This window comes from Lontra canadensis, unplaced genomic scaffold, assembly GCF_010015895.1.
Source record: "Lontra canadensis isolate GAN:19392208 unplaced genomic scaffold, GSC_riverotter_1.0 scaffold11, whole genome shotgun sequence".
In the NCBI taxonomy this organism is placed as follows: Eukaryota; Metazoa; Chordata; class Mammalia; order Carnivora; family Mustelidae; genus Lontra; species Lontra canadensis.
The window spans coordinates 1,283,660-1,295,058 of NW_022631005.1; the positions used below are offsets into that span (position 1 = coordinate 1,283,660).

Here is an 11,399-nt window from a genome sequence, read left to right on the forward strand (position 1 = left end):
GTACCTCAAAATTTCAAGTTAGTTTAAGGTTTTTGGTACCACTCACACAGTATTTGGTGAGAATATAATTGATACAGATTTTTTGAATGACAATTTGACATTATCTACCAAAATATGCATAACCTTTGATCATTGAATCTTCTAGGACTGTGTACCAAATTAAAAAAAAAAAAACCTCACACTAGAATACAAAGAAATACTTTTGAATGTCTGAAAATTTCCATAAGACAAGAAGTTTTTTTAACTATAATCATAGCTCATTTTATTATGCTTTGCTTTATTGCATTGAGCAGATATTGTGTTTTTTACAAATTGAAGTTTGGACACCCCCCTAGGTTGCCCAATGACCCTATCAGGGTCATTTTTCCAACAGCATTTGCTCACTTCATGTCATTGTGCTCCATTTTGGTAATTCTCACAATATTTTTAACTTTTTCATTATTATTATATTGATTATAGTGACCTGTGATCAGGGATCCTTGATGTTACTATTACAATTGCTTGGGGATGCCACAAGCCACACCCGTAGAAGATAAAATCAATAAATGTTTTGTGTATTTAACTGCTTCACCAGCCCACCATTCCTCACTCTCTCTCCCTCTCCTCAGGCCTTCTTATTTCCTGAGCCACAACAATATTGAAATTAAACCAATTAATAACCCTACAGTGGCCTTTAAGTGTCCAAGTGAAAAGAAGAGTCACACATCTCTCACTTTAAATCAAAAGCTAGAAATGATTAAGCTTAGTGAGGAAGGCATGTCCAAAAGCTAAGATGGGCTGAAGACCTCTTGTACCGGTTAGCCAAGCTGTGAACATAAAGGACAAGTTGTTGAAGGAAATTAAACGTGCTTCTCCAGTGAACACAAGAATGAGAAACAACTTTATTGCTGATATGGACAAAGTCCAAGTGGTCTGGACAAAAGATCAAACCAGCCACAACCTTCCCTTAATTCAAAGCCTAATCAAGCTAATAAAGTTAGCAAGGTCCTAACTTTCTTCAAGTCTCTGAAGCTTGGGAGAGGTGAGGAGGCTGCAGGAGAATTAGAAGCTAGCAGCGTTGGTTCATGAGGTTTAAGGGAAAAAAACCATCTCTACAGCATAAAAATGCAAGGGAAGCAGCAAATGCTGATGTAGAAGCTGCAACAAGTTCTCCAGAAGGATCCAGCTCAGATCATCCATGAAAGTGGCCACACTACACAGCAGATGTCCAAAGTAGATGAAACAGCCTTCTGCTGGAAGAAGATCCCATCTAGGATTTTCATAGCTAGAGAGGAGAAGTCAACCCCTGGCTTCAAAGCTTCAAAGGACAGGCTGACTCTCTTGTTAGGGGCTAAAGCAGCTGGTGACTTGAAATTGAAGCCAACGCTCATTTACCATTCTGAAAATCCTAGAGCTCTTAAGAATTATGCTCAATCTACTCTGCCTGTGCTCTAATGGGACGACAAAGCCTGTGGATGACAACACATCTCTTCATCAATGTGGTTTACTGATTATTTTAAGCCCACTGCTGAGACCTACTGCTCAGAGACAAAGACTGCTTTCAAAATGTGACTGCACATTGGCAATGCACCTGGTCACCCAAGAGCTCTGATGGAGATGTACAATGAGATGAATGTTTTCATGCTGGCTAACACAGCATCCCTTCTGCAGCCCATGGATCAAGGAGTCATTTTGACTTTCAAGTCTTATTATTTAAGAAATACATTTCATAGGTTAGAGCTGCCACAGATAGTGATTCCTCTGATGAATCTGGGCAAGTAAATTGAAAACCTTCTGGAAAGGATTCATCATTCTAGATGCCATTAAGAACATTTGTGATTCATGAGAAGAGGCCAAAATAGCAATATTAACAGGAGTTTGGAAGAAGTGATTCCAACCTTCATGAGTGAATTTAAAGAGATCAAGACTTCAGTGGAGGAAGTAACTGCAGATGTGGTAGAAATAAAAAGAAAACTAGAATGAGAAGTGGAGCCTAGGGGCTCAGTGGGTTAAGCCTCTGCCTTCGGCTCAGGTCATGATCCCAGGGTCCTGGGACTGAGCCCAATGTAGAGCTCCCCACTCAGTAGGGAGTCTGCATCTCCCTCTGCCTCTACCACAACTCCCTGCTCATGCATTCTAAAATAAATAAATAAAATATTTAAAAAAATAGAACCTAGGGGCACCTGATTGACTCAGTCAGTAGAACATGTGACTCTTGATCTCAGGGTTGTAAGTTCAAGTACCATGTTGAGTGTAGAGATTCCTTAAAAATAAAATCTTAAGAAGAAAAAGGGGAACCTTCAGATGTGACTGAATCACTACAATCTCATGGTAAAACATGAACAGATGGGGAATTGCTTCTTATAGATGAGGAAAGGAAGTGGTTTCTTGAGATGGAAACTACTTCTGGTAAAGATGCTGTGAAGACCATGGAAATAACAACAAAAGATTTAGAATATTACCTAAACTTGTTGATTACCTAAACTAGTTGATAAAGCAGCAGTGGCATTTGAGAGGATTGACTGAAATTTTGAAAGAAATTCTACCAGAGGCAAAAATGCCATCAGACAGCATTGCAGTCTATGGAGAAATTATTCATGAAAGGAAGTGTCAATTGATGGAGTAAACCTCACTGGGTCTTATTCTTAATTATTGTCACAGCCACCCCAGACGTCAGCAGCCACCACCCTGATCAGGTAGCAGCCATCAACACTGAGACAAGACTATCCCACCTGCGAAAACATTACAGTTCACTGAAAGTTCAGCGGACAGTATTTTTTTAAAGATGTATTTATTTTTATGAGCGAGAGCATGCATGTCAGTGGGGGAGGGTGGTGGTGGCGGGGAGCAGAGGGCAGAGGAGGGAGAGAGAGAAGCAGACTCCCCTCTGAAGGCAGCCTGGACTCAGGGCTCAATCTCATGATCCTGAGATCATGACCTGAGCTGAAATGAAGAGTCAGACAGTTAACCAACTGTGCCACCCAGGTGCCCTTGTTAGCACTTTTTAAAATAAAATATTTTTGATTGGGATGCCTGGGTGGCTCAATTGGTTAAGTGTCTGACTCTTCATTTCAGCTCAGGTCATGATCTCAGGGTTGTGAGATTTGAACCCGGAGCCCAGTTCCATACTCAGAAGGGAGTCTGCTTCTCCCTCACCCTCCCCCACACTCTGCTTCTCATAGCCTCACCCCTCGCATCCCCGTCCCACTCATGTGTTCAGTGATCTCTCTCTCAAATAAAAAAATAAATAAAATCCTTTTAAAAAATAAAAAGCATTTTATTTAAGGTATGTACATTATTTTTTAGACATAGGCTATTGCCTACTTAATAGACTACAATATGGTGTAAAAATAACTTTCATATACACTGCGAAACTAAAAAGTTCATTTCACTCTATTGCAATATTCCCTCTATGGCAGTGGTCTGGAACTAAACCCACAATATCTTTAAGGTATGCCTGTGTCATCTAGAGTTCCACTTCTGCTTAGGATCTAGAAAGCTTTAAGAGAACATTGTTCCCATATCCAGGATCTATAAAGAACTTCTCAGACTCAACACACGCAAAACAGATAATCATATCAAAAAATGGGCAGAAGATATGAACAGACACTTCTCCAATGAAGACATACAAATGGCTATCAGACACATGAAAAAATGTTCATCATCACTAGCCATCAGGGATATTCAAATTAAAACCACACTGAGATACCACCTTACACCAGTTAGAATGGCCAAAATTAGCAAGACAGGAAACAACATGTGTTGGAGAGGATGTGGAGAAAGGGGAACCCTCTTACCCTGTTGGTGGGAATGCAAGTTGGTGCAGCCAATTTGGAGAACAGTGTGAAGAAATTAAAAATAGAGCTTCCCTATGACCCTGCAATTGCACTACTGGGTATTTACCCCAAAGATACAGATGTAGTGAAAAGAAGGGCCATCTGTACCCCAATGTTCATAGCAGCAATGGCCATGGTCGCCAAACTGTGGAAAGAACCAAGATGCCCTTCAACGGATGAATGGATAAGGAAGATGTGGTCCATATACACTATGGAGTATTATGCTTCTATCAGAAAGGATGAATACACAACTTTTGTATCGACATGGATGGGACTGGAAGAGATTATGCTGAGTGAAATAAGTCAAGCAGAGAGAGTCAATTATCATATGGTTTCACTTATTTGTGGAGCATAACAAATAACATGGAGGACATGGGGAGATGGAGAGGAGAAGGGAGTTAAGGGAAATTGGAAGGGGAGGTGAACCATGAGAGACTATGGACTCTGAAAAACAACCTGAAGATTTTGAAGGGGCGGGGAGGGGGGCGGGGGGAGGTTGGGGGAGCCAGGTAGTGGGTATTAAGGAGGGCATGTATTGCATGGAGTACTGGGTGTGGTGTGCAAAAACAATGAATACTGTTACGCTGAAAAGAAATAAAACAAAACAAAAAGAGAGCGAGAGAGAGAACATTGTTCCCATCCTAATAACAAGAAAGCCAGATAATCTACAAAGTCATAATTTTTCTTGACTCCATTAGAGACCTGAGTCCGCAAGGCAACTAAATGATATAAATTCCACAGAGTGACAAACTCCTCCAAGAACAAAGGGAATGCATGAATTGTTTGTGTCACAGCATGCAAGCAAGGACTGGCCACCACTAAGGTAGATAAGGAGAAAATAGCTACACATTTAACAAATTCTTAATGGCTGAACGTAGGCTATTATATCCATTTAGGAAAAAATGGGAATCACAGACTTCTGCAAGGAACAATTGCATTTATTCCTGAGCTGTTATCCACCAGATGATCACATGAGACATTAGAGGAAGAGAGAGGAATAAGAGAGAGTCTCCTTTGGGGGCTCAGGCTTACAGTAATGATCAGTTACTCCTGGGAGAGAGGTAGGAAACACAATCCACTTCCCCCAAAACCTTCCTTCATAGAAAGCAAAAGCTTTGAGCAGCTCAGGGGCAGAAAGAGAGTAGTAAAGCCTCCCATTGAGGGACTCAGGCAAAGAGCCACTTCTTCTGGTATGGAAAGAGTAGAGACAAAAGCCCCTGGCCCAAGGGGAGAGCTAAAAGAAGGTACTGGGCCTGTGGTCTTGCTGTACTACAAAGCAGGGGTCCTGGGCAGATAGGTAAGAAACAGGATGCTTTCATCTGTTCAAGACTCAGTACAGATGTCCTCGGGATACCTTCCTAATTTGCACACTTTTTAAAGAATTAACTTACTTAAATCACAAAAATTGTCTCTTCCATTAAGGGTCATTTTTCTCTACATGAAGGAATCAGATAGTGGTGGAAAATTTTGCAAATAGAAACAGCTGGCAAGTGATTCCAAGCTTGGAAGGATATATTCTCTTCATTTTCAAAGAGGACCTTAGCGGATCACTTAGCAGACCATAACAGTGATTACGTTTTAAGGTTGAGAGGAATAATGTCTAGGAAGCACCCTTTCCAAAGGAAAGACAGCTTTGTGGAAGGCAGCTTGAGGTCGGAAAAATGGGTTTTGGTAGCTCCCAGGCCTCTAACTGTGGGACCACGCACATCACTTTCCTCATTTCCAAAACAGGAGGGAAGGGGAAATAATGCTGACTCTTCCAGTTGCCTGTGAAAATCAAATAAGCTCAGTATGAAAACAGCTGGTCCTTTGCTTGGCATATGAAAAACACATGCTACAAATGTTCAGTGCTCTCTCTCCTCACCCTACCAACATCCTTTTGCTGGATATTTTGTTTTATGAATCTAGTCACTGTTTGCAGATCTTCTTCCCATATACCACTCTCAGACTAAGATATTGATACAAAAAACCGAATTCCTTGTTCCCTGGCTGACCTCCGAATTTTTCTGTTTCTTACCTTTTTTCCCTTCTTCCTCAATGCTCCAAGACATTGTCTCAGCCTTGCTTTAGCTCCCATCATGACTGTGTGTGTGTTTACTGATGTTATTTTTTAATCTTATTATAATAATTACCATTAAGCTGAAGTCATTTCTCTGTCCCAGTGAATAAATGACACGTGGGAATATTTCTAGGCAACAAATTGCTCTTTACTTAGGCATTTTTAATCCCAATTCTTGATCAATCCATCTTCCTTCTTAAAACAATTACTGTATTCAAGCTAGAAGAGAAGTTAGAGGACCATAGCTCATCGTCCAAGAAGGGACAGTCAGCATGTTAGTGGCAGAGCTGAGCTTGAAACCCGGACTCCTGCCTGCCTCACCCTGTTATTATAAAGCAGACTTGCAAAGTAGGGGTTTTTTTTAAGATTTTACTTATTTATTTTTGAGAAAGAGAGAGAGAACAAGCAGGGGGAAGGTCAGAGGGAGAGAGACAAGCAGACTCCCCACTGAGCAGGGAGCCTGATATGGGGCTCAACCCCAGGACCCTGGGATCATGACCTGAACCAAAGATAGATGCTTAACCTACTGAGCTACCCAACTGTCCCTCAGCTATGTGGATTTTAAAAAGCAAGTAACCATACTCCTCTCTATATCATAATTAAAGATCTCTAAAATATTGGACAATGCCATAGTGAAGACTTTTTTTTTTTAATTTTAAGTAAGTTCCATGCCCAGTGTAGTGCCCAATGTGGGGCTTACACTTACAACCCTAAGATCAAGACCTGAGCCGAGATCAAGAGTTGGACATTTAACCAACTGGACTACCCAGGCACCCTGTCACAGTGAAGGATTTCATGGGAGAAAGCCCTTCAAGACCTCGGAAGAAAAGAAGCTGTATGAATCCAAATTTATAACAGCAGCCATTATTATTATTACTGTTATTCAAACAATTGAATTTAGTTAATTTTCTTTTTCTTTTTTTTTAAGATTTTATTTATATATTTGACACAGAGAGAGACAGCAAGAGAGGGAACACAAGCCAGAGGAGAGGGAGAAGGAGAAGCAGGCTTCACCACAAGCAGTGAGTCCAACAGTGGGCTCAATTCCAGGATGCTGGAATGATGACTTGAGCCAAAGGCAGACACTTTACCGACTGAGCCACCCAGGCGCCCCTCATTATTTTTTTTAAAATGTATTTATTTAGGGATGCTTGGCTGGCTCAGTCAGTAAAGTGTCTGCCTTCGGCTCAAGTCATGATCCCAGGGTCCTGGGATTGAGTCCCGCATTGGGTTCCCTGCACAGCAGGAAGTCGGTTTCCCCCTCTCCCTCTGCTTGCCACTCCCCCTACCTGTGCTTTCTCTCTCTCTCTCTCCCCCTCTGACAAATAAATGAACGAAGTCTTTTCTTTAAAAAAAAAAAAAACATGTATTTATTTATTTTGGGAGACAAAGCACACTCAATCATGTGCAAGCAGAGGGAGAGGTAGAGGATGAGGAAGAGAGAGAATCTCAAGCAGACTCCCTGTTGATCGTGGTACCCAACCGGGCTCTATCTCAAGACCCTGAGATCACAGCCTGAAGGGAAGTCAACAATCAGTTGCCCAACTGACTGAGCTACCCAAGAGTTCCATGTTTTAGTTCATTTTAATATTGTACTCTGGTAGATTAAAGATATCCTCACATTTTTTTCTACCCCTGCCCTAGAATCTGGGCTGACTTCAGTAACCTGTATGACCTATAAAATACAGCAGAAGTGAGGTGGTGGGACTTCTGAAGCTAAGCAAAAGGAGCCTTGCAGCTCTGGATCTCTTGGAATCCTCTCTCTGAACACCATGAGCTGTTATGTAAAAGGTCCCAAATGTACAACTTAACAACAACAGAATAACCCAATTCAAAAATGGGCAGAGGATTTGAATAAACATTTCTCCAAATAAAACATACAGATGTCCCATAAGCATCCAAAGATACTCAGTATCACCAGTCATTAGGAAAATACACATCAAAACCATCATAAGATACCATTTCATGCCCATTAGGATGACTTTAAATTTTTTTAAGAAACAGAAAACAAAATCTGTTGCTAAAGCTGTGCAGACTGGAACACTCATGCATGAGTGCAGCCACTATGGAACACAGTTTGGCTCCTCAAAACGCTAAGAATGACCATACCATCCAGTAATTCTACTCCTACATATATACCCAGATGTATTGAAAGCATTGCTTGGGGTAAATGAAAAAATTTTGGAATTAGACAGATGATTGTACTACACTGAGAACTGACTTCATGCCACTGGACTGAAGCTTGAACATGGTTAAAATGGTAAATTGTATGTTGTGTACATTTCACCACAAGGAAAGAATGGCAACCTATGCCATATACTAAGAAAAAAGGAAGGAGGAAGAGGAGAAGCAGAAGAGAAAGAAGATCATCCTAGTCCTAATACCATGAGACCATCACTGGAGAGGCCACGTGTAGGTGCTCTGGTAACAGACCAAGATGGTCCCAACCTTCCAACCATCCTGCAGGAGCCAAACATGTGAGTGAAGCTGTCTTGGGCCCTCCAGAACAGCCTAACCTCCAGCTGATTACCTTCGAGTGACCTCAGGCTGTGTCACTGGGAACTGAGGAATCACCCATCTGAGCCCTGCTCCTTTTTTTTTTTAATTAATATATAATGTGTTATTTGTTTCAGGGGTACAGGTCTGTGATTTATCAGTCTTAAAAAATTCACAGCACTCACCATAGCACATACCCTCCCCAATGTCCATCACCCAGCCACCCCGTCCCTCCCATTCCCCTCCACTCCAGCAACCCTCAGGTTTTTTCCAGAGATTAAGAGTCTCTTATGTTTTGTCTTCCTCTCTGATTTCATCTTGTCTCACTTTTCCCTCCCTTTCTCTCTGATCCTCTGTCTTGTTTCTCAAATTCCTCATATCAGTGAGATCCTCTGATAATTGTCTTTCTCTGATTGACTTATTTCACTTAGCATAATACCCTCTAGTTCCAACTAGGTCATTGCAGATGGCATGATTTCATTTTTTGATGGCTGCATAGTATTCCACTGTGTGTGTGTGTGTGTGTGTGTGTGTGTGTGTGACATCTTCTTTAGTCATTCATCTGTTGATGGACATCTAAGCTCTTTTCCATTGCTTGGCTATTGTGGACATTGCTGCTATAAACACTGGGGTGCACGTGCCCCTTTGGATCATGACATTTGTATCTTTGGGATAAATACCCAGTGGAGCAATTCCTGGGTCGTCGGGTACTGAGTCCTGCTCTTTAAAAGTAGACACATGTTTTAGGATCCCAGGTTTCAGAATAATCTGCCACACAGCAATAGACACCAGAACATAATCCTTCTACTGTCTATAGTGGGTTGACCTGATAGTTCCTAAGTTGGAAATAAGAAAGTATCAGTAAAAAACACCACTCAGTCAAGTTTTAGGAATTTTGGACAAGTAGGAATTTTGGATGGTGGTCCAACACAGGTCCCCCTCACCTAGGACCGATGTAACAGCAATCTGCCTTAAACAATGTATCCTAGGTTGCTAGTAAACACCCTTTACAGACAAAAGCCGATTCAGTCACGAACTAAAAAGTTTACAGACCGCATTTGGTTTTCCTTCAAAATGAAAGTCCCACAGGAGGAATTTTAAAAAGTAAGAAATTATAATATTATTCCTTTTCCTAAAACAACAATGAGGAAAGTGATAGTTTTTCTGCACAAAAATATTACTATTTGGTAATATTTCAGAACTGTGAAAGCTGCTTTCAATCTTTTGTCCTAAAAGTGGAAGGTTAGTCGGCTTCACTGTGCCTGTGAACCAGGAGCTGCTCCCAATGCACCAGTGAAGAGGAGGGTCTCTCTTTGAGGCAAATATGAATACTACTAATCGTATATGATGAACAGTATGTTATAACAGATGACAAGAGACCCGAGTTCTTTACTCACTTCCACCCACCATGTCATGTGGACAGGACACATGACCTCTCTGGAAGTCAATTCCCTTATCCACAAAAAGGGAATATTTTGGTTGCACACCAGAATTAGCAGCCTAAGATATGATCCTTAAAATCCTGATACCCAGGCTGCACCCCAGGCCAATTACATCAGAATCTTTGTGAGTCAGATTCAGTCCTCAGGACTTTTTAAAAACTTTTAAACTTTTTAAAAACCTTTTTAAAACTTTTTGCAATATTTTCCACTACAAAGTCAAGGTTGGGAACCACTGGGATGGAGGACTGAAGCATAGAGAAATTTTTTAAATGTCCATCCAGCTATAAAAGTTGTATAACCCAGCAATTTTATCACCACACTGGAAGAAGGCAGTCTTTTCCTTTCTCTTTAAAGATTTTATGTTTAGGTAATTTCTATACCCAATGTGGGGCTCGAACTCTCAACCCTGAGATCAAGAATCACACACTTCTCTGACTGAGCCAGCCAGCTGCCCCAGCAGTCTTGTTTTCATGGCTAGTGCAGCATGGCTTTGGTCCCACAGCGCATCTGTAGTGTGTAGCAGCTGCAAAGCATTGAAGGCTGGATAACTGACCAGTGCCCATCTGCCAGTCCTCACAAGCTGACAGAATGTCTTCCTCTCATCATTTTCCTAAGGAAGAGATTTAAGTATATCCTGACAGAAGATGAAATGAAGATCCGCATGTAGCAGTTCATTAAGGTTGATGGCAAGATCCCAACAGATATAACCCACGCTACAGGTTCATGGATGATGGCATCACTGACAATACTATGGAGAATTTCCACCTAATCCATGATACAATGGGTGACCAAGTACTGGCTATGCAACGTGAGAAAAATCTTCATGAGAAAAAGGAATCCCTCTTCTGATGACCCACGATTCTCACACCAGCCACTACCCTGGTTCCCTCGTCAAGGGGAACAACACCATTCTAACTGATTTGGGAGCCTGGTAAGATGACCAGCTTCATCAAGTTTGACACTGGTAAACTTTGCATGTGACTGGAGGTGCTAATCTGGGAAGAATTGGTGTGACCACTAATAAAGAGAGACATCCCGGTTCTTTTGATGTGGCTCATGTGAAAGATGTCAGTGGCAAAATCTTTGCCACCCAACTCCCCAACATTTTTTGTTATTGGCAAAGGCAACAAAACATAGATTTCTCTTCCCCAGTGAAAAGCTAACCACCTCATCATTGCTGAAGAGAGAGACAAGAGACTGGTGGCCAAACACAGCAGCAGTGGATGAAATGATTTCTAGGTGACATGAATGGAAGAGTCTTGGTATTTAATTAAAGATAATACAGCATAAAAAAATATTGTATGAACTGATACCCAAAAATGTTATCATTCTATTAGTAAATATTTATCACCTGCTGTGTTTCAGGCATTCTGCTTAACAAGACACATACCAAGAAGAGTTCGGCATTCTAGATATTGAGTGAGTCCGGGTGGGGGTGGGGAGAGATCTAAAACAAATACAGATAGGTACAGTCTCAAGACAAGTGAAGAAGTGGACTGATGAGTCCTCCTTGGAGGAGGGAAAAGAGATTCAAAGAGGAAATTCCTTGGACCAAGTCTTTAAGAATGATTTGGTAACTTAACAAAG

At 41.3% G+C, this 11,399-nt stretch overlaps 1 pseudogene; it reads left to right on the forward strand.

Moving 5' to 3' along the window:
- The first annotated feature begins 8,259 nt into the window (after nt 1–8,259).
- LOC116866944 lies at nt 8,260–11,039 on the forward strand (annotated as a pseudogene).
- Nucleotides 11,040–11,399: the final 360 nt, after the last annotated feature.